Here is a 24,133-nt window from a genome sequence, read left to right as displayed (position 1 = left end):
TGGTTTCTATGTGCAATTATACTATTTCTGGTTTTTTTAATTACTTCAGTGTAAATGGCGTTAAAAGCATCTTGTCGTATTGAGGAAGAACCGTGCCAGATGTGTACGTTGAATCACACTTCCACACACAGAACAGCTACACTTGTGTTTTGTTGTTTCCTAGGTTTTATAGTTGCTGGGGACTTAATTAATTAATTAATTGTGTTAACGGAAATTTCCTTTCATTCTTTGTTGTTATCCTATGCAGTCAGATTGCGTACTAATACCAGTCAGGGCCAACCGGTTACGAGACTGCGTAACCGGACAGACAGTAAAATTATTTGCACTGATATTTAATTAAGCCCCCATGCAAGGGTTAGCTGCCCACTGTAGTAAAAAAACTGAGTTAACGGATCAACAACGAACTTAAACGGACGTATTACGACGTGCGCCCGAGAAGATTCAACGAACAAAAGCGTAAAAAAAAGAGATTAGAAAAAAATATGGTAGAGCACTTGCCCAAAAAGGAAAAGGTCCCGAGTTCGAATCTCGGTTTTAATCTGCAAGGAAGTTTCTTATCAGCGCACACTTCGCTGCAGAGTGAAATCTCACTATAGAGCAGTGAAATTTCTCTGTAGTTGTGAGGGTCGGTTTAGTCGCCTTTCTTGTCGTTGGGATGTATTAGGTCTGACTTCGATTCTTCTGATACCTATTCTGTTACCCAGATGTTTTCGATAGTTCTATGTACACTACTGGCCATTAAAATTGCTACACCGCGAAGATGACGTGCTACAGACGCGAAATATAACCAACAGGAAGATGTTGCAAATGATTAGCTTTTCAGAGCATTCACAGAACGTTGGCGCCGGTGGCGACACCTACAACGTGCTGACACGAGGAAAGTTTCCAACCGATTTCTCATACACAAACAGCAGTTGACCGGCGTTGCTCGTGAAACGTTGTTGTGATGCCACGTGTAATGAGGAAAAATGCGTACCATCAGGTTTCCGACTTTGACAAAGATCGGGTCGTAGCCTATCGCGATTGCGGTTTATCGTGTCGCGACATTGCTGCTCGCGTTGATCGAGATCCAATGACTGTTAGCAGAATATGGAATCGGTGGGTTCAGGACGGTAATATGGAACGCCGTGCTGAATCCCAACGGCCTCGTATCACTAGCAGTCGAGATGACAGGCATCTTATCCTCATGGCTGTAATAGATCGTGCAGCCACGTCTCGATCCCTGAGTCAACAGATGGGGACGTTTTCAAGACAACAATCATCTGCACGAACAGTTCGACGACGTTTGCAACAGCACGGACTATCAGCTCGGAGATCATGGTGGCGGTTACTCTTGACGCTGCATCACAGACAGGAGCGCCTGCGATGGTGTACTCAACGACGAACCTGGGTGCACGAATGGGAAAACGTCATTTTTTCGGATGAATCTAGGTTCTGTTTACAGCATCATGATGGCCGCATCCGTGTTTGGCGACATCGCGGTGAACGCACATTGGAAGCATGTATTCGTCATCGCCATACTGGCGTATCACCTGGCGTGATGGTATGGGGTGCCATTGGTTACGCGTCTCGATCACCTCTTGTTCGCACTGACGGCACTTTGAACAGTGGACGTTACATTTCAGATGTGTTACACCCGTGGCTCTACCCTTCTTTCGATCCCTGCGAAACACTACATTTCAGCAGGATAATGCTCGACCGCATGTTGCAGGTCCTGTACGGGCCTTTCTGGATACAGAGGAGGAGGATATTGGTGTTTAACGTTCCGTTGACAACGTGGTCATTAGAGACGGAGTACAGGCTCGGATTAGGGAAGGATGGGGAAGGAAGTCGGCCGTGCCCTTTCAAAGGAACCATCCCGGCATTTGCCTAGAGTGATCTAGGGAAATGACGGAAAACCTAAATCAGTATGGCCGGACGCGGGATTGAACCGTCGTCCTCCCGAATGTGAGTCCAGTGTCCTACCACTGCACCACCTTGCTCGGTTCTGGATACAGAAAATGTTCGACTGCTGCCCTGGCCAGCACATTCTCCAGATCTCTCACCAATTGAAAACGTCTGGTCAATGGTGGCCGAGCAACTGGCTCGTCACAATACATCAGTCACTCACTACTCTTGATGAGTGATGATGATGATGTTTGGTTTGTGGGGCGCTTAACTGCGTGGTTATCAGCGCCCGTACAAGTTCCCAACCTTTGCTCAGTCCAATTTCGCCACTTTCCTGGATGATGATGAAATGATGAGGACAACACAAACACCCAGTCATCTCGAGGCAGGTGAAAATCCGTGACCCCGCCGGGGATCGAACCCGGGACCCCGTGCTCGGGAAGCGAGAACGCTATCGCGAGACCACGAGCGGCGGACCCACTACTCTTGATGAACTGTGGTATCGTGTTGAAGCGGCATGGGCAGTTATACCTGTACACGCCATCCAAGCTCTGTTTGACTCAATGCCCAGGGGTATCAAGGCCGTTATTACGGCCAGAGGTGGTTGTTCTGGGTACTGAATTCTCGGGATCTATGTACCCAAATTGAGTGAAAATGTAATCACATGTCAGTTCTAGTATAATATATTTGTCCAATGAATACCCGTTTATCATCTGCATTTCTTCTAGGTGTAGCAATTTTAATGGCCAGTAGTGTATTTTGCGCGTAATGTTTTCGTGATCCAGATCACTTTTATTTACGTTAGCCCATATTGCTTCTCTCCCTGTTACCTTGTGTTTCAACTAAATTGTAGCGCCTACTGCGCAGAACGCCCGAAGTGCAAGTGGAGCGCGAAGGAGACGTGCTCGCTGACTCGGGGTCCGCATTAGGAGTGAGGCGTGCTTCGCGCGCGACTCACGACGAGCCGGCGGCCGCATGTCCGTGCAGGCCGCGGCGCGCGCCCGCCAGCAGAGCCGGGTGCCAGGAAACGGCCAGTGCGCCGAGAGCCTGCCTGCAGCGTGCAGCGCGCCGCGCGCCGCGTGTCTGCCGTGCGCTCTGCCTCCGGACGCCGTACCGTACACCTGCTACCAGAGATGACCCGGCGCCACACCGGCTGGCCACGCCCGCCCACTTCCGGGTCCGAGCGCTGCGCTGGCGCCAACGGGATGTCGCCGCAGCCACTCGGTCCGCACTCAGGTACTCGTGCATTCCAACTACTAGGCAGTTGTCTGCACCGCTTCGTGTCCGTACTAGAGGTATATTCCGTTTCCGTGTAGGATGGAAAATAAGAAAGGAATGGTATATGGCGAGAAATCACAATGGGTGTTCCGCAGGGTTCTATCTACATATACATCTACGTGATTACTCTGCTACTCACAACAAAGTGCTTGGCAGAGGGTTCAATGAACCACCTTCATACTGTCTCTCTTCTGTTCCACTATAGAACGGCACGCGGGAAAACGAGCATTAAATTTTTATGTGCGAGCCCTGATTTCTCTTATTTTATCGTGATGGTCATTTCTCCCTAGTAGGTGGGTGCCAACAGAATGTTTTCGCAATCGGAAGAGAAAACTGGTGACTGAAATTTCATGAGAAGATCACGTCGCAACGAAAACGCCTTTGTTTTAATGATTGCAACTCCAATTCACGTATCATCTCTGTGGCACTATCTCCCCTATTTCGCGATAATACAAAGCGAGCTGCCCTTCTTTGTACTTTTTCGATGTCATCCGTCAGTCCCACCTGATGCGGATCCCACACTGCACAGCAATAGTCCAGAATAGGGCGGACAAGCGTAGTGTAAGCAGTCTCTTTGGTAGACCTGTTGCACCTTCTAAGTGTTCTGCCAATGAATCGCAGTCTTTGGTTTGCTCTGCCCACAATAGTATCTATGTGATCGTTCCAATTTAGATTATTTGTCATCCCTAAGTATTTAGTTGAATTTACAGCCTTCAGATTTGTGTGACTTATGGCGTAATCAAAATTTAGCTGATTTCTTTTAGTACTCATGTGAATTACTTCACAATTTTCTTTATTAAGCGTCAAATTGACACTTTTCTCACGATACAGATACCTTATCTAAATCATTTTGCAAGTCGTTTTGGTCACCTGATGACTTTACAAGACAGTAAATGACAGCATCATCTGCAAACAATCTAAGACGGCTACTCAGATTGTCTCCTATGTCGTTAATATAGATCAGGAAAAATAGAGGGCCTATAACACTTCCTTGGGGAATGCCGGATATTACTTCTGTTTTACTCGATGACTTTCCGTCTCTTACTACGAACTGCGAACTTTTTGACAGGAAATCACGAATCCAGTCGCACATCTGGGGCGATACTCCGTAGGCACGCAGCTTTATTAGAAGACGCTTGTGAGGAACGGTGATAATGGGTACGTTACTGTTCTTCGTCCCGTCGGCGTTTCTTAATGTTTTCAATAAGTGACTTTTTAAGATCCTATTAGATCTATAACTTTTCTTCCGCCGTTTTGCAGTAGAGGGCATTAGTGGAAAGTAGTGGTCCACGTCGTAGGTCGTAATTCTCATAGAGTAAGCTTAGACATTTGAGAACATACCGCCATCAAAATATTAGTGGATTTTTGATTACATCTTAAAGTTATTCTCGGCTGAATATGTCAATTTACGAGTCCAATTCTCGTCATCTGCGGGAAATTTTAATTTTCTGCTTTGATATGAAGAAATCTGCGGCTGAGCATCATAAAAAGCTAGGCAAGACCTATGATGAGACGCCTGTTAGTGTCAGAACTTTGCAAAAAATGGTTTCCATGCTTCAAGAACGGTGATTTTGACTTTGAAGACCAGCATGGTTGTGAAAGAGACAAAGCTTTCGATGCTACCGCAATCGACGGGAACAATCACAGGAGATCGTTAATGAAAGCAATTGCTGTGTTTGAGCCGATCACTGAAAGACAAACGGCCACAATACAGCGATAGACATGAAAAGCCGTTTTGCAGCATGACAGTGCTCGACCCCATGTCGCAAAACCCGCCAAAACATTTCTGGAATCGTTGAAATGGGAAGTTCTACCCCAACTGCCGTATTCACCAGACCTTGTTTCCTTTGACTACCAACTTTTTAGTTCGGTGGCACACGACCTGGCTGTCCAGCGCTTCCTGTCAAATGAACAATTGCAGAATTGGATCGATGGATGGATCTTCTCGAAAGACTCCCAGTTCTTCCGCCGCGGGATTCATATGCTGCCCAAAAGATGGGAGAAAGTAGTGGCCAGCGATGGCCAATAGTTTGAAACGTAAATTTTTTGTAAGATGCTCTCAATAAAGTCTCAAACTTTGAGAAAAAAACGGCGGGAGCAAAGTTGTAGCCCCAGTATGTTATCGTGAAACCCTCGATTTGCTTCTGTTCTTTATCTTACACAAGCTTTTTACCCACGGCTTCGCCTGCATGTTCCTGTGTTACACATACACTGAGGTGACAGAAGTCATGGGTTACTTCCTAATATCGTGGCAGACTTCCATTGCCCAGCGTAGTGCAGCAGCTCGACGTCGCATGGACTCAACGAGCCGTTGGAAGTCCCCCGCAGAAATATTGTGCCGTACTGCCTCTATTTTCATTTTATTATTATTATTATTTTGTTTTGAATCTTCAGTTTTACTGGTTTGATGCTGCCCGCCACAAATTCCTCTCCTGAGCCGACCTCATAGTAGCATTTGCAACCTACTTAATCACCTGTTTGCTGCATGTACTCCAATCTCTGACTTCCTCTAAAGTTTTCGCCCTCTACAGCCCCCTCTAATACATGGAAGTTATTCCTTGGTGTCTTAACAGGTTGCCGTATCGTCCTATCCCCACATCTTGTCAGTGTTTTACACATATTCCTTTCCTCTCCGCTTCTGCGCAGAACCTCCTCATTCCTTGTCTAATAACTCAACCTAATTTTCAACTTTCTTCTGTAGCACCACATCTCAAAAGCTTCAACTCTCTTCTTTTGCAGTTTTCCCACAGTCCATGTTTCACTCCACACAATGCTTAGCTAGAAACGTACATCCTCAAAAATTTCTTCCTCAAATTATGTTTGATACATGTAGACCTCTCTATAGCCGTCCATAACCGCGAAAGTGTTGCCAGTCCAGGATTTTGAGCACGAACTGACCTCACGATTACGTTCCATAAATGTTCGATGTGATTCATGTGGCCACGCGGTTTGTGGTGCCATGTCACGGACTGCGCGGCCCCTCCCGCCGAAGGTTCGAGTCCTCCTTCGGGCACGGGTGTGTGTGTGTGTTGTTCTTAGCATAAGTTAGTTTAAGTAGTGTGTAACTCTAGGGACCGATGACCTCAGCAAAATGGTTCAAATGGCTCTGAGCACTATGGGACTTAACATCTTAGGTCATCAGTCCCCTAGAACTTAGAACTACTGAAACCTAACTAACCTAAGGACATCACACACATCCATGCCCAAGGCAGGATTCGAACCTGCGACCGTAGCAGTCCCGCGGTTCCGGACTGCACCGCCTAGAACCGCACGGCCACCGCGGTCGGCGATGACCTCAGCAGTTTGGTCCCTTAGGCCTTAGGAATTCACACACATTGGAACATTTTGATTCATGTCGGGTGGCCAAATAATTAGCTCGAATTATGCAGGTTGTTCAACAGACCAATCGCGAGCAATTATGGCCCGGTAACATGGTGCATAATAAGTCACAGCTGCAAAATACTAACGCGAATTCTTTACAGACGAATGGAAAAACTGGTAGAAGCCGACCTCGACGAAAATCAGTTTGGATTCCGCAGAAATGTTGGAACACGTGAGGCAATACTGACCCTACGACTTATCTTAGAAAATAGATTAAGGAAAGGCAAACCTACGTTTCTAGCATTTGTAGACTTAGAGAAAGATTTTGACAGTGTTGACTGGAATACTCTCTTTCAAATTCTAAAAGTGGCAGGGGTAAAATACAGGAAGCGAAAGGCTATTTACAATTTGTACAGAAACGAGGTGGCAGTTATAAGAGTCAAGGGGCATGAAAGGGAAGCAGCGGTTGGGAAGGGAGTGAGACAGGGTTGTAGCCTCTCCCCGATGTTATTCAATCTGTATATTGCGCAAGCAGTAAAGAAAACAAAAGAAAAATTCGGAGTAGGTGTTAAAGTCCATGGAGAAGAAATAAAAACGTTAAGGTTCGCCGATAACATTGTAATTCTGTCAGAGACAGCAAAGGACTTGGAAGAGCAGTTGAACGGAATGGACAGTGTCTTGAAAGGGGGATATAAGATGAACATCAACAAAAGCAAAACGAGGATAATGGAATGTAGTCATATTATGTCGGGTGATGCTGAGGGAATTAGATTAGGAAATGAGACACTTTAAGTAGTAAAGGAGTTTTGCTATTTGGGGAGCAAAATAACTGATGATGGTCGAAGTAGAGAGGATATAAAATGTAGACTGGCAATGGCAAGGAAAGCGTTTCTGAAGAAGAGAAATTTGTTAACATCGAGTATAGATTTAAGTCGTTTCTGAAAGTATTTGTATGGAGTGTAGCTATGTATGGAAGTGAAACATGGACGATAAATAGTTTGGACAAGAAGAGAATAGAAGCTTTCGAAATTTGGTGCTACAGAAGAATGCTGAAGATTATATGGATAGATCACATAACTAATGAGGAGGTATTGAATAGAATTGGGGAGAAGAGAAGTTTGTGGCACAATTTGACAAGAAGAAGGGATCGGTTGGTAGGACATGTTCTGAGGCATCAAGGGATCATAAATTTAGCATTGGAGGGCAGCGTGGAGGTTAATAATCGTAAAGGGAGACCAAGAGATGAATACACTAAGCAGATTCAGAAGTACTGGGAGATTCAGAAGTACTGGGAGATGAAGAAACTTGCACAGGGTAGAGTAGCATGGTGCATTGTCATCCATAAAATTTCACCGTTGTTTGGGAACACGAAGTCCGTGAATGGCTGCAAATGGTCTCCAAGTAGCCGAACATAACGATTTCGAGTCAATGATCGGTTCAATTGGATCAGAAGGCCCAGACCATTTCGTGCAAATAAAGCCCACACCATTATGGAGCCACCAAGAATTTTCACAGTGCCTTGTTGACAACTTGGGTCCATGGCTTCTTGGGGTCTGCGCCACACTCGAGCAAAGGCGCTCACTTTGTCGTCTGCTGCCAAACCCCATTAACGCCAAATTTCACCGCACCGTCCTAACAGATACGTCCGTCGTACGGCCCACATTGATTTCTGCGGTTATTTCACGCAATGTTACTTTTGTGTTAGTACTGAAAAACCTACGCAAACGCCGCTTCTCCCTGTCGTTAGGTGAAGGCCGTCAGCCACTGCATTGTAATGCCTTCAATTTTGTACTCTTCGGCACACTCTTGACAGTATGGATCTCGGAATATTGAATTCCCTAGGATTTCCGAAAGAATGTCCCATGCGTCCAGTTCCAACTACCATTCCGCATTCAACGTCTGTTAAGTGGAGGATGCTAAGTTCACCGGACTTGGATACGATGTGACGTCATTAGGACGTATACACGCTACATCGAAAACGATAGAAACCGTATATCGACTATTCGACTTTTGTGAACTTTCGAGAGGTTGTGACAGGGTAGCGCTGTGCTCTGCGCCATTCGTTTAAATGCGTTTTGCGTTCCTTGCGTTTAAATCATATATTGCATTGTGTTTGTGTCCTGTGCGTTATTTTTCGTTTGATCGTCTCTAATTATTGTGGCTTTCCGCTCATGTTGTGAAGCAATTCGTATTTTGCACAATCTTGTCTTAGCAAATTATACTGCTGACATAAAGCAAATTGACATGGCCAGGTGCATGCTAAAACTACTGTGGTTGTATACATGACATAATATACAGTACGTCTGGTTTATCATACCACCATGGAATGCTTTGACACTGCATTCAATCATTTCATACGTCAATCAGTACTAGACACTAACCTTTGGTTAAGATTACATTGAGAAATCCACTTCCCCTCGTATTTCATCTCCGGTCGACGATTTTTCTTCAACAATGCCTCATATTTTTCTTTTTAAGTTCGAAATTCAATCATTCTACACACCAGTCATTACTGGACACTAAGGTATCTGTCTCTGCGGTCCGAGTGTAAAATTACTTGGAATTATGGTTGATAAAAGACTATCTTGGGATGGACATCTAAATTACTTAGCTAACAAACTTGCACGAGTTCTCTTTCAGCTATATAAATTAAGAAATAGAAGTCAGCAAGAGTATGCTGCTACAATCTAATATGTACTGACAAGACCAATTGTATGAAACCATACTAAAATGTTGATAATAAATAAATATTATTTTCGGCGTAAGCATTCAATATAACAATCACACAATCTAATCTGGTCGGGACATAAGAAGACTTCACTTTTTTACGAAACGTGTTGTCCGTGGTGTTTTCAATGCCACGGTCAGGAATATTTCTATTAATATCCAGCTCTTTTACTTTTATTTTGGCGAAATACATATACGCTGCCACACAGCTGTTTTCAGAATCGCACGTGTCAAAACAAACCATTAGCTGACGACAGTTTAGAATCTCGAACGTTCGTAAAAGTCGATAGGTGTGTTAATCGACTAAAGCGTATATACGTCATAATGACGTCACATCATATCCAGGTTGGGTGAACTTAGCATCCTCCCTGTTAAGCACCGTCATGCGGCCATAATCACTACGGCAACCTGAATCACCTGAGTACAAATGACCGCTCCACCAATGGACTGCCCTCTTGTACCTTATGTACTTAATACAGTCGTCATTTGTATGTGTGCGCCTTAGTTTATACACAGGATGTCCCAGAAGGAGTGTTCAGTACTCATGAAAATGACAAGCACGATCATTCGAAACAAAAACGTCTAGCACGCATGCGCTCTAAAATGCATACTTTAAGAGCCATGAGCATTTCTTCATCTTCGATGTTGTGAAACAAATCTCTTTTGATATAAACACTTTGCTTTCCGTATTTTGAGAGGTGCTAGTAAGAAACAAAATGAGAAAAAAATGTCCATTAAACATCGGCCTTAAAAGTGAATTCCTTAAGAGCAACGAGCACTTATTCATCTTGAGTACTGTGAAACTTGTCTCTTCTACACAAGTGCTCATAGCTGTTAAGGCACGCATTTTAGAGCCCATGTTTACTGCGCAATCAGTCTTTTCTTGTTTTTTATCTTCTCCCGAAATATAAAAAGCAAAACTTTTGCAGTAGAAGAGACTTGTTTCACATAAACGAAGATGAAGAAGTGCTCATAGTTCTTGCGGTATGCTGTGGATGCGGCTGCTTTGCGAGATGGGCGATGGCCGCATTTGAATGGTCCACTACCGTACAATCACACCCTCTGTATTCTGGCCGACCGGTTCTAGGCGCTTCAGTCCGGAACCGCGCGACTGCTACGGTCGCTGGTTGGAATCCTGCCTCGGGCATGGATGTGTGTGATGTCTTCAGGTTAGTTAGGTTTAAGTAGTTCTAAGTTCTAGGGGACTGATGACCTCAGATGTTAAGTCCCGTAGTGCTCAGAGCCATTTGAACCTGTGCACTCGTTTCTTCATTTTACAGTTCGCCGTCTGCAAGGTTGCGTCTGGTTACTGACAGTACAACCTTATTCGCTGTCGGTGTTGCATTCGAGACGACTATCGAAATTAGTAAGTGCAACCGAGGGTTAGTTAGAGACTTAACCCTGGAACACCGGAGAGGGGGGGGGGGGGTAGGGGGTAGGGGGAGGGAGAGGGGAATGTTACATTACTATTAAACCACCGTAAAGTTTACTACTGCATATTTTAATCAAAGGTTATGCATTAGTTAATTACCATTATTAGAGCTCCAATGGCATGTTACATAACACACTAAGTACAAATTGTCTTGTTTTATACCTTACTGCAATCGTAAATTTTACGAGGGTTTACTATGACAGTTATTTCTTTTTTTCTTTTTCTGAAGTTATTTTCTCAAATGTTACGAATTAAGGCAGGCAAGTTTCTCGGAAATCTTGAGTGTTCTCCAGTGAACCCTACCATTCCGCGGAACACAGTTTACGCTGCTCTAAGTTAATGATCTACCATTTTGTGGAATCGGGAAGCAAAGTTAGTTCTTTTTGCACATGGCAGAGGCATTATTGTCAAGTTGATCAAAGAAGTATCAGCAAGGGAGTAGTAAATGACGTTTTTATTAATAGTATTGATTGGTTTTCGGTGAATGGACTACCTTCAAGAGCTGAAAAAACAGATGTCATCGACGTTTGTAGTGCCAGAAATATCCCGCCCACTATGAATGTAGTTTATCAATAAAACGTAATAAACATTGTGCAAAGTTCTATGGTCTTGGGTGCGTATATTGATAAAAGCTTAACTTGAAAAAACCGTGTAGTACACCTGCTAAAACGTTTAGGTTCGACTACTTTTGCCATCAGAATAACTGCCAACTGAGCGGACATAGAAACATTAAGCTACCATATTTTTCCCATTTTCATTCACTGATGCTTTACAAGATTATATTCTCGGGCAATTCCTCACTTAGTCAAAAAATATTAGTTCGCAAAAGAAAGTAATTACAATTATATGTAGAGTTCACACAGGTATATGTTGCAGGTACCTATTTAAGAATTGGGAATAAATTTACTCACCGGTGAAATTTGTTGTCAGCACTCCATTGCAGTTGAGAGGAATAGAGATATTCACCAAGACACTACTAGAAGCAGAAATTATCTACATTTCCCTCTGGTGAATCTTTGGCACAGAAAGGAGTGCGTACACAGATACGAGGTGACTTCAAGAAATAAGTTACACATATCATCAGACTCTAAGACCGTCGCGCAACAAGAATGGCACATTGTCAAAAGAGAGTACATGTTCTACATTTCTGCAGACGCAGTTCTGCTGCGGTAATCGTAACAGAAGCAGCACAGTATGCGAGTGAAATGGGCGTGGCAACTGGAAACGTACTCCAAAGCTGGAAGTGTACGGGACAGTACGAGTCTTTTAGGTAAAACATCTAAATTGTATACAGGTTCACCGTCAAATTCTGGCAGTGTACGGACCAAATGCTACATCGCGTCCAGCCTTATTGAAATCGTGTCAACCATTTGATGAACGCCACACAGACGGGAGTGATGGTGATCGGGAAGCAAGGCCATCGACGTCGACCACAGACGACAGTGTCCAGGAAGTCGAGGTACTGATTCGCAGCTATCGCAGAATTCCCAACGGCGAGGACATTCACACGGCGGCTCCCGAATTGCTCCGTGACCAAGCAGCGGATTTATATCGTTGAGGAATTGAACGACTGGTAGAACGTTCCGGCCGTTGTTTACGCAGACTTTATGGCAATGCTGAAAGAAAAAGTGTCATGTATCTGCGCCACTTAAAAGTGTTGTGCAGCATTCAATAAAAGTTACTAAGCCTGCCATGATAATGCGTAACTTTCTTTTTGAACTCCTCTAGTAAAAAACGATTTGACAATCTACCCAAGGAAATATAATGCCTGACAGACAGCAGAAGTGTTTTCATATGTTAATTAAAGTTGTTTATCTCTTCTTCTTGTTCTTTTTTTCTGGTGTTAAGTATATTATGCTCGACCCAAAAATACTCGTCTTCTTCCAAGTGGCCCAGGTAAAGTAAAAGGCTGACACCATTGATCTACACCTAAACTCTGTAAACCACAATGGGGCGCATGCCAGAGGGTATCTCTCGTTGAACCACATGTTTGGGTCTCTTCTGCTTCCATTTGTTAGCGAAAAATGTCAGCGATACGCAGGGGATTGTAGTGTATCCCCTAATTCCTCACTAAAGGCTGGTTCACGAAACATTGCAAGTAGGCTTTCTTGGAACAGTTGGCATCTACCTTCATGTATTTGACGTTCAGGTATTCCAGTACTTCAGTGATGCTCCCCCGTGAGTCAAACAAATCTACTTAAATATCATGTCAGTACTACTTGCTTTGCTTCTGGTTCGTTTAGAGTAGCCGTTCAAAATAAGTGTTCTGGTTGGATATCGCACCAAAAGTGAAGTCCATTCTTCAATACGATTCTTAGTGGCGAAAAATCTCAAAGTTGCTGGCATTCATCGCCATATTTGTGCTGTATACAGAACAAATATTGTGAGTAAAGATTCTGCATGTCAATAGTGTTGTTTGTGTGTTTAATACTGAACGCCCAAACGGGCAAAAGACGCGCATAAAATGTACCGTTTATTTTACATTTTATGCGAGTCTTTTGCCCTTTTGTGCGTTCGGTATTAATGCTGGACCATGCCTCGCGAATGTCAGCAGAGAAGGTGGAACGTGTGCGGGAATCATTGTCAGAACCCCGCAGAAATCGACGACGCATATGAACGGAGAAATGCAGATACAGCAGTCATGCGCCTGGTGCATTCTACGCAAACTTCTACATGCAAAACCATACTGGCTGCAGTTGTTACATGCACTAATTGCTTGGGACAATGAGCTTCGTTCTGACTTTTGCAATGACTTGCAGCGGCTACTAGAGGAAGACGGTTTTCACAGAAGGTGGTTTTCAGTGATGAAGCCACGTTTCGTGTGTCTGGGAAGATGAATCGTCAATACGTGCGTGCTCGGGGCACAGATCATCCACATGAGATTATGGAACAAACTCATAGTTCACCTAAAGTTAAGGTCTTTGGCACCATTTTCTCCCCAAAAGCTTACGGACTATTTTTGTTTGTGGAGAAAACTATGACTGGGTTCGTGTACCTGGACATGCATAACAATGACTCAGGCCACAATTACCCAGACTCATCTTTTCTGTGACACCCACAGTCACATGACTTAACTCCATTTGATTTCTTCTTAGGGGGTTATGTCAAAGTGTTTTCGTACCTCCACTGCCATTAATTCGGAAATTTTGCAAGGAAGAATACCTGATGAGGTCGCTAACATAGACCATGACGTATTGGGATGTGTACGGCAAGAGCTTGATGTTGTATTAACGTTTTCCATTTCACGAAGGTCGCCCATGTTGTAATGTCTGTTAAAAACTTTGAGAGATGCTCTATCCACTAACATTTTCCGCATATCTATCAGGTTTCATGCAGTCATCTTGTGAAACTCTGCAAGTACTTATAAATAACTCTGAACATAACTCTTGTCCGTTGGATTCTTGAGTAGTATTATTCGTCTCCAACATCACCAACTTGACTGGGAACCATTAACAACAAAATGGCAGAATAACGAGTAAACTACGATGGAAGGCGCTACACGAAAAACATCGTCATCACTCTTGTGATGACTTATCTAAAATTGCCTAGGCCCCATTCCGCGACCGCGATGCGGCAGTCACGAGTGCAGTACAGCACTTTTCAGATAAGTTTTTACGGTCTGGCGATAATTTATTGATTTGTAGTTTTAGCTTGATGACGTCCACTATGGAAAAACGGTAGTTACTTTCATTCTGAAGAAGGTTGGGTTATCCCGACTGAAACCTAGGTAAATCTAGGTAAACTTTGCAACTGAGGCTGTTGGTTTTTAAAATTAAAATTAATATAAAGATATTACTTTACTTCCGCAGCCATCACGTAATGACCACGATAGTAAAATTAGAGAGATTTGACTTCTACAGAATCCCACGAAGAGTGGCTCTTAGCCCTTACCTTCCATCAATAGAATACGGAAGAGGAAAAAAGGCGCTGGTAGTCTATGTACCCATGACCACACAGTATACAGTGGCTTTCGGAATAACGATGTAGATGTAGTACGGTGTTACACAGCTATAAATTTAGAAAGCATTCATAACCTTCCGTATAAAGCTTTCTTCAGCCTTCGTAAACACCTCAGTTCACGAACCCATTTAGTCTCATTTTCAAGAATGAACTCTGGAATCTTTTACACTTAGCTCCCCCGCACGTGTTATTTATTTTTACAGTCGCTAATTTTGAACTGCAACCTTCCCTCTCTCCACCATCAAAATTAGTCTCTGTCTTAGGAGCTACGAATTTAAGAGATATCTTGCTCACACTCGCTTAAAGTTAAATTACGAGGGAACGAACAAGTGAACAAGAGACTAGACTAAAATAATGTATGTGGTTACTGACGAGTTTGTAGGCACTGTACAATAAGCAGATGAGAATCTTATGTACTAGGCGGCTCGCCGTGAATGTGGGCGCGCAGTGCCTTTCATCGGTTCTAACGCCAGTTGGTACTGTGACGGAGAATGACCTCAAAGTTGTCATAGTCGGAATCCTACAGTAAGTAGCACTGCTCCCCATAGGGTATGCTTCCGGCTCAGTGGTGCCACTAAACGGAGAGGTTTGTAATAATAGAAACGTACTGAGACAAGAACGGTCATCTAAACCCGACAGGTTTAACAACCGATTGGTCAGTCGACTGTTTTTTCAGTTGCTTGAAACTATCGAATAAACTAGTCTCTGCGCCCATGTTAGCTATACACTGAGGCGACAAAAGTTATGAGATACCGATATGCACTACAGATGGCGGTAGCTTCGCGTATACAGCATGTAAAAGGGCAGTGCATTGACAGACCTGTCATTTGTGCTCTGGTGATTCACGTGAACAAGTTTTCGACGTGATTATGGCAGCATGACGGGCATTAACAGATTTTGAACGCCGAACGGTAGTTGGAGCTAGACGCATGGGACATTCCATTCGGGAAATCGTTGGGGAAGTCTATATTCCGAGATCCACAGTAACAAGAGTGTGCTAGAATATCAAATTTCGGGCATTACCTCTCACCAAGGACAACGCAGTGCCCGACGGGCTTCACTTAACGAACGAGAGCAGCTGCATTTGCGCAGAGTTGTCAGTGCTAACAGACAAGTATCACTGCGTGAAATAACCGCATAAATCAATGTGCGACGTACGACGAACGTATCCGTTGTGACACTGCGGTGAAATTTGGCGTTAATGGGCTATGGCAGCAGACGACTGACGCCTTTGCTAGCAGCACAACATCGCCTGCACCACCTCTGCTGGCTCGTGACCATAACGGTTGGACGCTAGACGACTGGAAAACCATGGCTGGTCAGATGAGCTCCGATTTCAGATGTTAAGAGTTAATGGTAGGATTCTAGTGTGGCACAGATCCCACAAAGCCATGGACCCAAGGTGTCAACAAGGCACTCTGCAGACTGGTAGTGGCTCGCTAATGGTGTGGGCTGTGTTTAAATGGAACGGACTGGGTTCTCTGGTCCAACTGAACCGATAATTGACTGGAAATGGTTATTTTCGGCTACTTGAAGACCATTTGCAGCCATTCATTTACTTCATGTTCCCAGACAATGATGGAACTTTTATGGATGACAATGCACCATCTCCGAGCCACAGCTGTTCGCGATTGGTTTGAAGAACATTGTGGACAATTCGAGCCAATGATTTGGCCTTCCAGGTCGTCCGATATGAATCCCATCATACGTTTATTGGACATAAGCGAGAGGTCGGTTCATGCAGAAAATCATGCACCGGCAACACTTTCGCAGTTATGGACGGCTATGGACGCAGCTTGGCTCAATATTTCAGCAGGGGCCACGACGAGCTGCTGCACTGAGCCGGGCAATAGGAGGTCCGATATGTTAGGAGATACCCCATGACTTTTGCAACTCAGTGTATGAATGTTATCACTCACTCCTGAGATTTGAGTGGTATCACTTAGTGTGAAATAACCGACTAACACAAGTCTCTGACGGTTATGTCAGTTACTTGAATGTTTTCTCTCAGCCTGCGAGTTTGAGCAATTTAACTTACATACTTGTTCAGCCTTTTCGCCCGCATCTCGTGGTCGTGCGGTAGCGTTCTCGCTTCCCACGCCCGGGTTCCCGGGTTCGATTCCCGGCGGGGTCAGGGATTTTCTCTGCCTCGTGATGGCTGGGTGTTTTGTGCTGTCCTTAGGTTAGTTAGGTTTAAGTAGTTCTAAGTTCTAGGGGACTGATGACCATAGAAGTTAAGTCCCATAGTGCTCAGAGCCATTTGAACCATTTTATTCAGCCTTTTCGGTTATGCAATACTACTAATGAAAAGTTCAGTAAGTTAATTAAATAGCAGTTTGTTTTGGCAGCCCGACAGGTTTTCTGAATGACAGCTACTGTCCACATCCTGACTGAAGCAAGAACCAGTTACCAGATGCGCTACCTACGATATGTGCAAAGCAGCGCGCCACTAGAATAGCAGCACAGCAGCTGAAGTGCCCATGGCGAGCTCAACTGTCATCAGTAATGATGGGCGAAAGACTGTCCGTATCAAGAAGGAAGAAGAATGACGGTTTGGTGACACGTCGACAACGTGGTCAGAGAAGATGAATCTCGTCACCAGACAGCGCCTTAGCCTACAAACAGTGAGGTGCCGTTGCGAGTATTCCAAGTTTACGACGAGAACGTCACAAGAGAGCACAACGCCTTTCCTGCTGCTGCACGCATTTGCGACTTTCCACGAAACAGGAATGACGTGGCGCGCGATGCTAAGCACAAAGGACCAACTCCGGAAAGGAGTCGCGCGCGGAAGCTGTAGCCAAGCGAGGGGTTACGGGCCTATATGACTCAACACATCGCTCTTAACAGGCTGTAGAGAAAGCAATTTAGTGAATACCTCAAGCATGTGTTATAGCGCCCTTATATGTCTTTAGCCAACACTGAAAACAGTCGGTCAGCAATTTCGCACCCATATGGACTCCTGGGAGCGAAAATTGGACTCGCCTTCAGTTCTGATCCGATACAATCGATCGTTTTGTGTTGTTAAATCGTTATTGTTGGCTGCATTCTGTTTCCAATGTCGTCACTGTATTTATCTTTCCGATATTTGCTTTTTATTTTGTGCCAATAAGTAGGCATTACGTTTAATTCAGTGAATAGAGCATTTACACAACAGTGAACTTTACGTCTACATCAAAATGCCGAAACGCTCACAATGGCATGGGATTGGGATAAATCATATGACTGCATAAAAAGAGATTCTCAAGATTAATTCAGTGTAATATGCAGTATTCAATACCTGTAGGGATGATTCATATTCTGAAACTACAAACGTTAAAAAATCTAAGAAAAGGAATGAGAAACATTTTTCGGTAAGTAGTATTCATTGCCTCAAAACGGTCGGCCTGCTCCAGTCATACGTTTATATCCGACGTGGTGCAATACCCGCCTCCTTGCTAGCAACTACCGAACGAAGTGGCGCAGTGCTTAGCACACTGGACTAGTATTCGAGAGGACAGCGGCTCAAATCCCCGGCCGGTAGTCCAGATTTAGGTTTTCTGTGATTTCCATGAACTCCTTAAAGCGAATTCCGGGACTCTTCCTCTGAAATTCCTCCTCCATCTTCACCAGTCCGAGCTTATAATCGATGTGTAATGGCCACGTCATCGACAATATTTTAAATCTTAATCTCTCTTCCCTCTTACTAGCAACCATGTTTTAAAAGAGATTGGAGCCTCTCCGCGCTCCACTCCTATGGCGGCCATCACGGTCACATCTTTGAAGGAATTAGTCACTATCAATGACTGGCAGGATGTGGGACGGCAACGTTATCAACACGTATGGATCAGTACACTCACAAATACGATCGATCAAGGAATTATTAGAAAGCCTCTGAAGGGCAGCGGCTCAGGCGAGGGAGGGGGGAGGGGGGGAAGGGGCGGGGGACATACACTGCAAGCCAAGGGAGAAAAATCTCTGAGAAAGTCTGGGTGGCTTATTAAGGCCGTTCGCGGATAACGCTTACTAGCTGTGCCGTTTCATTCAACATCATTTCATCTCCATCCGGAGCGCAGGTCGCCCAATGTAGCGTCGACTGTAATTAAGACCTGCAGCAAGGCGGACGGACCTGCCCCGTAAGGGGCCTCCCGGCCGATGACGCCAAACGCTCAAAGAATTGTTAGTAAATGAAAATGAATGCAAAGAATTGTTAATAAATGCTTGGCTACACTTGCTGCTGGGCTTCCACCATCTCCTATGGTGTATGGTAAATATTTATTTATCATCAAACTAGTTTCGCGCTGTAAGAGCCACATTTTCGGAGATACATATTCATTTCACAGTTTACTTCAAGAGATAACGAGTAGGTGACCCAACATTCTTTGTCCAGTTGCGATGAAAAATCTCCTCTGGATTAGCTGCAACGGTTTCACTCCTGTAACATGTCAGAATCGTCGTCAGAGGGGTCAACTGGAACATAAAATCGGCCTCGACGTAGATGGTCATGTGTGGTTTTTGGTTCCCCTGTTGCGAGTAGGTGACCCAACATTCTTTGTCCAGTTACGATGAAAAATCTCCTCTGGATCAGCTGCAACGGTTTCACTCCTGTAACATGTCAGAATCGTCGTCAGAGGGGTCAACTGGAACATAAAACCGGCCTCGACGTAGATGGTCATGTGTGGTTTTTGGTTCCCCTGTTGCACCCGGGCGCTAGGCTGTATGAGGAGTGCAACTGGCACAGCCAGCGAGATTTGCTATTGTACAGGATCTCGCCCACATCGTGCTTTCTGCTTGTCGTCTGTCGTGGGCTTACCGTACTGTGTTACGTTATATTATGAACAAATATTTCCGGAAAGTTACGTGTGGTTGTGATCGTAAATTCCCAGATTCAAAATGAAGGTGTTATTCGAATGTCTTGCGATCTTGGACAGTCGTGTGCGCGAGTTTCTTGAAAATTTTTACGAGGGGCTCAAGCCAAAATTCACAGTGCATGTTCGTATGCTTGTGTATCGTGAGCATTGCCTATGATTCGTAGAACTTTGTTCCGTATGTCCGGCAGGCGCCACATATGTGTTGCAGCAGCGCATTCTCAGATTAGAGCTTTCTGCACTTAATCGTTTTATGATAAGTTCGTATTGATTATAGTCTTGTGGCTCTTGATGATTTTTTCCATGAAGGAATTGTGTCCGTCCTGTATTTCAACCAAGTCGCGGCATGATTCCACGCACGAGTCGTTTAGTTCGGGAGTCAAGGAGTGCGGGACAAACGTTGCACGCACTTATCTCCTCTTCAAAACATTCTGGAGAAAGTGATGAACACTTAATTTAGAGATGTTGCTCCATAGCGATTCGAGACACAACAACGCTCACTTACTATGGCCGCACGCCCCCTACTTAACACTGCCTCCTCGCAACTGATTGGTCGAATGGTCATGTATTACTTATAGTTGTTGGTTCAAGATGCGACCTTAGTTACTGCGATGACGTCGCTTATATTCCATAAATAAAGTCAGTCTCGATTCGGAATTTTTTGTATGGACACCGTGCCCCATTCGTGCTGCGCATGCTCTGTCGTTCAAAACTATGACGTTATTGTGATCATTTGTATCCACAGGTCTCCACTCGTTTAATTCGTGCTCGTAATTTACATTTCTTTAATGTTGGATAATTTCCTGTTTATGTAAAGATTCACTGCCCCACTTCGTATACAGGGTGAGTCACCTAACGTTACCGCTGGATATATTTAGTAAACCACATCAAATACTGACGAACCGATTCCACAGACCGAACGTGAGGAGAGGGGCTAGTGTAATTGTTTAATACAAACCATACAAAAATGCACGGAAGTATGTTTTTTAACACAAACCTACGTTTTTTTAAATGGAACCACGTTAGTTTTGTTAGCACATCTGAACATATAAACAAATACGTAATCAGTGCCGTTTGTTGCACTGTAAAATGTTAATTACATCCGGGGATACTGTAACCTAAAGTTGACGCCTGAAACCTCCGGCGTTCAGTTGCGTGTTGTAACAAACACGGGCCACGGTCGGCGAGCAGCATCTGCAGGGACATGTTTACGATGACGACCGTGTTTACGAGTGTGGCTGTAGTGCACTGTTGTGGTTTGGTCTAGCTGTCGCAGTGTCCGCATGTAGCGCTTGCTGCTATTGTTATTCTGCAATAGTCTCCGTACGCAGACCAACTGTAGTACACCGTGTTACCAGACGTCTGTGATAGTGTAGTGTTGTAGGAACTGTGACCATGGTGTATTCGACCTCTGAAAAGGCGGAGATGATACTCATCTATGGCGAGTGTCCACGAAATGCAGCTGAAGCCTGCAGGGTGTATGCAGAACGGTACCCGGACAGAGAGCATCCAACGTGCCGCACATTGCAAAACATCTACCGCCAACTGTATGCAATAGGTATGGTAGTAGCACGCAAACGGGTCCGTAACAGGCCCGTCACAGGAGAAGCGGGTACAGTTGGTGTGTTAGCTGCTGTTGCCATAAACCCACACATGAGTACACGGGACATTGCGAGAGCCGGTGGACTGAGTCAAAGTAGTATCATGCGCATACTGCATCGTCACCGCTTTCACCCGTTTCGTGTGTCGCTACATCAGCAATTACATGGTGATGACTTTAATCATCGAGTGCAATTCTGTCAATGGGCATTAACAGAGAATGCGTTGCAGTTCTACCTGTTTACCGATGAAGCGGGTTTTACAAATCACGAGGCAGTGAATCTACGGAACATGCATTACTGGTCCGTGGACAATCCTCGCTGGCTCAGACAGGTAGAGCGACAGCGACCGTGGACTGTAAATGTATGGTGCGGAATCATTGGCGACCACCTCATTGGTCCTCACTTCATTGCAGGGGCCCAAACAGCTGCAACATACATCGCGTTTCGACAGAATGATCTGCCAACGTTGCTCAAAAATGTCCCACTGGAAACGCGTCGACGTATGTGGTATCAGCATGATGGTGCACCTGCACATTCCGCAATTAACACTAGGCTGACCCTTGACAGGATGTTCGACGGGCGTTTCATAGGACGTGGAGGACGCATAAATTGGCCAGCCCGTTCTCCTGATCTTACACCTCTGGACTTCTTTCTGTGGGGTACGTTAAAGGAGAATGTGTACCGTGATGTGCCTACAACCCCAGAGGATATGAAACAACGTATTGTGGCAGCCTGCGGCGACATTACACCAGATGTACTGCGGCGTGTACGACATTCATTACGCCAGAGATTGCAATTGTGTGCAGCAAATGATGGCCACCACATTGAACATCTATTGGCCTGACATGTCGGGACACACTCTATTCCACTCCGTAATTGAAAACGGAAACCACGTGTGTACGTGTACCTCACCCCTCATGGTAATGTACATGTGCGTCAGTGAAAAAGACCAATAAAAAGGTATTAGCATGTGGACGTAATGTGCTGTTCCAGTCTCTTCTGTACCTAAGGTCCATCACCGTTCCCTTTGGATCCCTACGTAATTCGGTGCTCTCCGATACACGCGATCGAACAGTGGAGGAGTGGTACTCAAGCGTCAACTTTAGGTTACAATATCTCCGGATGTAATTAACATTTACAATACAACAAACGGCACTGATTACGTATTTGTTTATATGTTCAGATGTGCAAACAAAACTAACGGGGTTCCATTTAAAAAAACGTAGGTTTGTGTTAAAAAACATACTTCCGTGCTTTTTTTATGGTTTGTATTAACCAATTACACTAGCCCCTCTCCTCACGTTCGGTCTGTGGAATCGATTCGTCAGTATTTGATGTGGTTTACGAAATATATCCAGCGGTAATGTTAGGTTATTCACCCTGTATATAAGAAGACCACATACGTTAATTAGTAAAGCCATTCTTTCAGTAACACGTTTTCCTCTTTAATATCTCAGCGGAATCCAATACATCATTACATCAACATCACTAGGTGAGTACCCGGCGTTGCACCGGTATGTATCTGTTCCAGTCTTCTATTAGTCCATCCCCTGCCTCCCCCTCTCATTGTCATCTCCACCACCCCTTCTCTCTGTCCACCTCTTCCACCAACCCCCCCTCCCCCCCCCCCCTCTGTGTGCCTGTCTTCTCCTTCTCCCTAGCTGTTGGTCCATCTCTTCGCTCTCCCTTCTCGTTCAACATTATCACACTCACCCCAACAGTCTTTCCAGATTGTAAGTAATATGTGTAACAAATTTGACTGTAATTGTTCCAGGGGCTTAGGATGGTCTTTTTACCCATGGTTTTACTCGCACACGTATACGTCAAGACGTTTCACACATATTGAACATATTTGTAGCGTATTTGTGCACATGTTTTACTTGTACGTCCAGCGAATTTCACCCTGGAGTTTCATTTTCACGCAGAGCAATGCTTATTACATCGTATCTCCAGAACTATGTGCTGTACAGTGATATAATTTTGCAGGTACGTGCAGTGATATATCTGTCCACTATCTGCGAAATGTGTAGTGAATAGAATTAGTAGTAAATAAGTAATAAAGTAACACGTCATGCATGACGCGGCAGTTTCACACGCATCTCAGTGTTTAGTATATCACATCTCCTGAACAACTGTATGTGTCGTACAATGACATATTTTCGTAGGTATGTTCAGCAGCAACCGTAGATCCCGTCTGCTAAAAGTGTGGCGAATAGAGTTAGTGGCAACGATCTAATAAATTTAAACGTTTTGCATAATACGGTTGTTTCTCACGCTTTCAGTGTCTATGACGTCATATTTCCTGAACTAAGTGTCGTACAATGATGTAATTTTTCTGATACATTCAGTGGAATACGCAAATATTGTCTGCAAAAAACTGTGTCACGAATGCAGTTAGTGCCAAAGAACTAATAAATTAAAACGTCATGATTCGTGTGGCATTACGTCACGAATGTGAAGGCATGTAGTAAGGCATAAACTTCTTTAATTTCGTCATTTTTGGGGGATCGTTAACGAGAAAAAGTTTCGTAAAGGTTAGAAATTAAGTATAAGTTTGTTGCAGGTCTCTAGTCTCTAAGTGCTCTCATTGTGAAATATTGTATGTTTAAAGTATGGGTACCCTCCCGTCGTGGGCTACACTGCTTTTTCAGCCCCACGCCCAACCCCACCCCTCTGGTAGCTGCATGCTTCTTACACCCGCAGCGATTCTCTCCAGGCAGTAATTAATATGTGTACGACGTTTGGTTGAAATAGGTCTATTGGTTTAGGAGATGTGGAACACACAAACATACATACCCTACTGACCATTAAAATTGCTACACAGCGAAGATAATGTGCTACAGACGCGAAATTTAACCGACAGGAAGAAGATGCTGTGATATGCAAATGATTAACTTTTCAGAGCATTCACAGAAGGTTGGTGCCGGTGGCGACACCTACAACGTGCTGACATGAGCAAACGTTTCCAACCGATTTCTCATACACAAACAGCCGCTGACCGGCGTTGCCTGGTGAAACGTTGTTGTGATGCCTCGTGTAAGGAGAAGAAATGCGTACCATCATGTTTCCGACTTTGATAAAGG

At 44.5% G+C, this 24,133-nt stretch overlaps 1 protein-coding gene across 1 annotated transcript in view; it reads left to right on the top strand.

Annotated features, from left to right (window-relative positions):
* The first annotated feature begins 2,982 nt into the window (after positions 1-2,982).
* The window catches only part of LOC126162559 (uncharacterized), a 129,804-nt gene continuing 108,653 nt past the window's right edge, over positions 2,983-24,133 (top strand). Inside the window, exon 1 of the mRNA XM_049919148.1 lies at positions 2,983-3,123. The gene's annotated coding sequence lies outside the window, so the exon portion shown is untranslated. The remainder of the gene's footprint in view (positions 3,124-24,133) is intronic.

The sequence above is a fragment of the Schistocerca cancellata genome, chromosome 2, assembly GCF_023864275.1.
Source record: "Schistocerca cancellata isolate TAMUIC-IGC-003103 chromosome 2, iqSchCanc2.1, whole genome shotgun sequence".
Classification (NCBI taxonomy): domain Eukaryota; kingdom Metazoa; phylum Arthropoda; class Insecta; order Orthoptera; family Acrididae; genus Schistocerca; species Schistocerca cancellata.
Note: the sequence above shows the minus strand (reverse complement) of the source record. Positions and strands in the feature narration are given on the sequence as shown.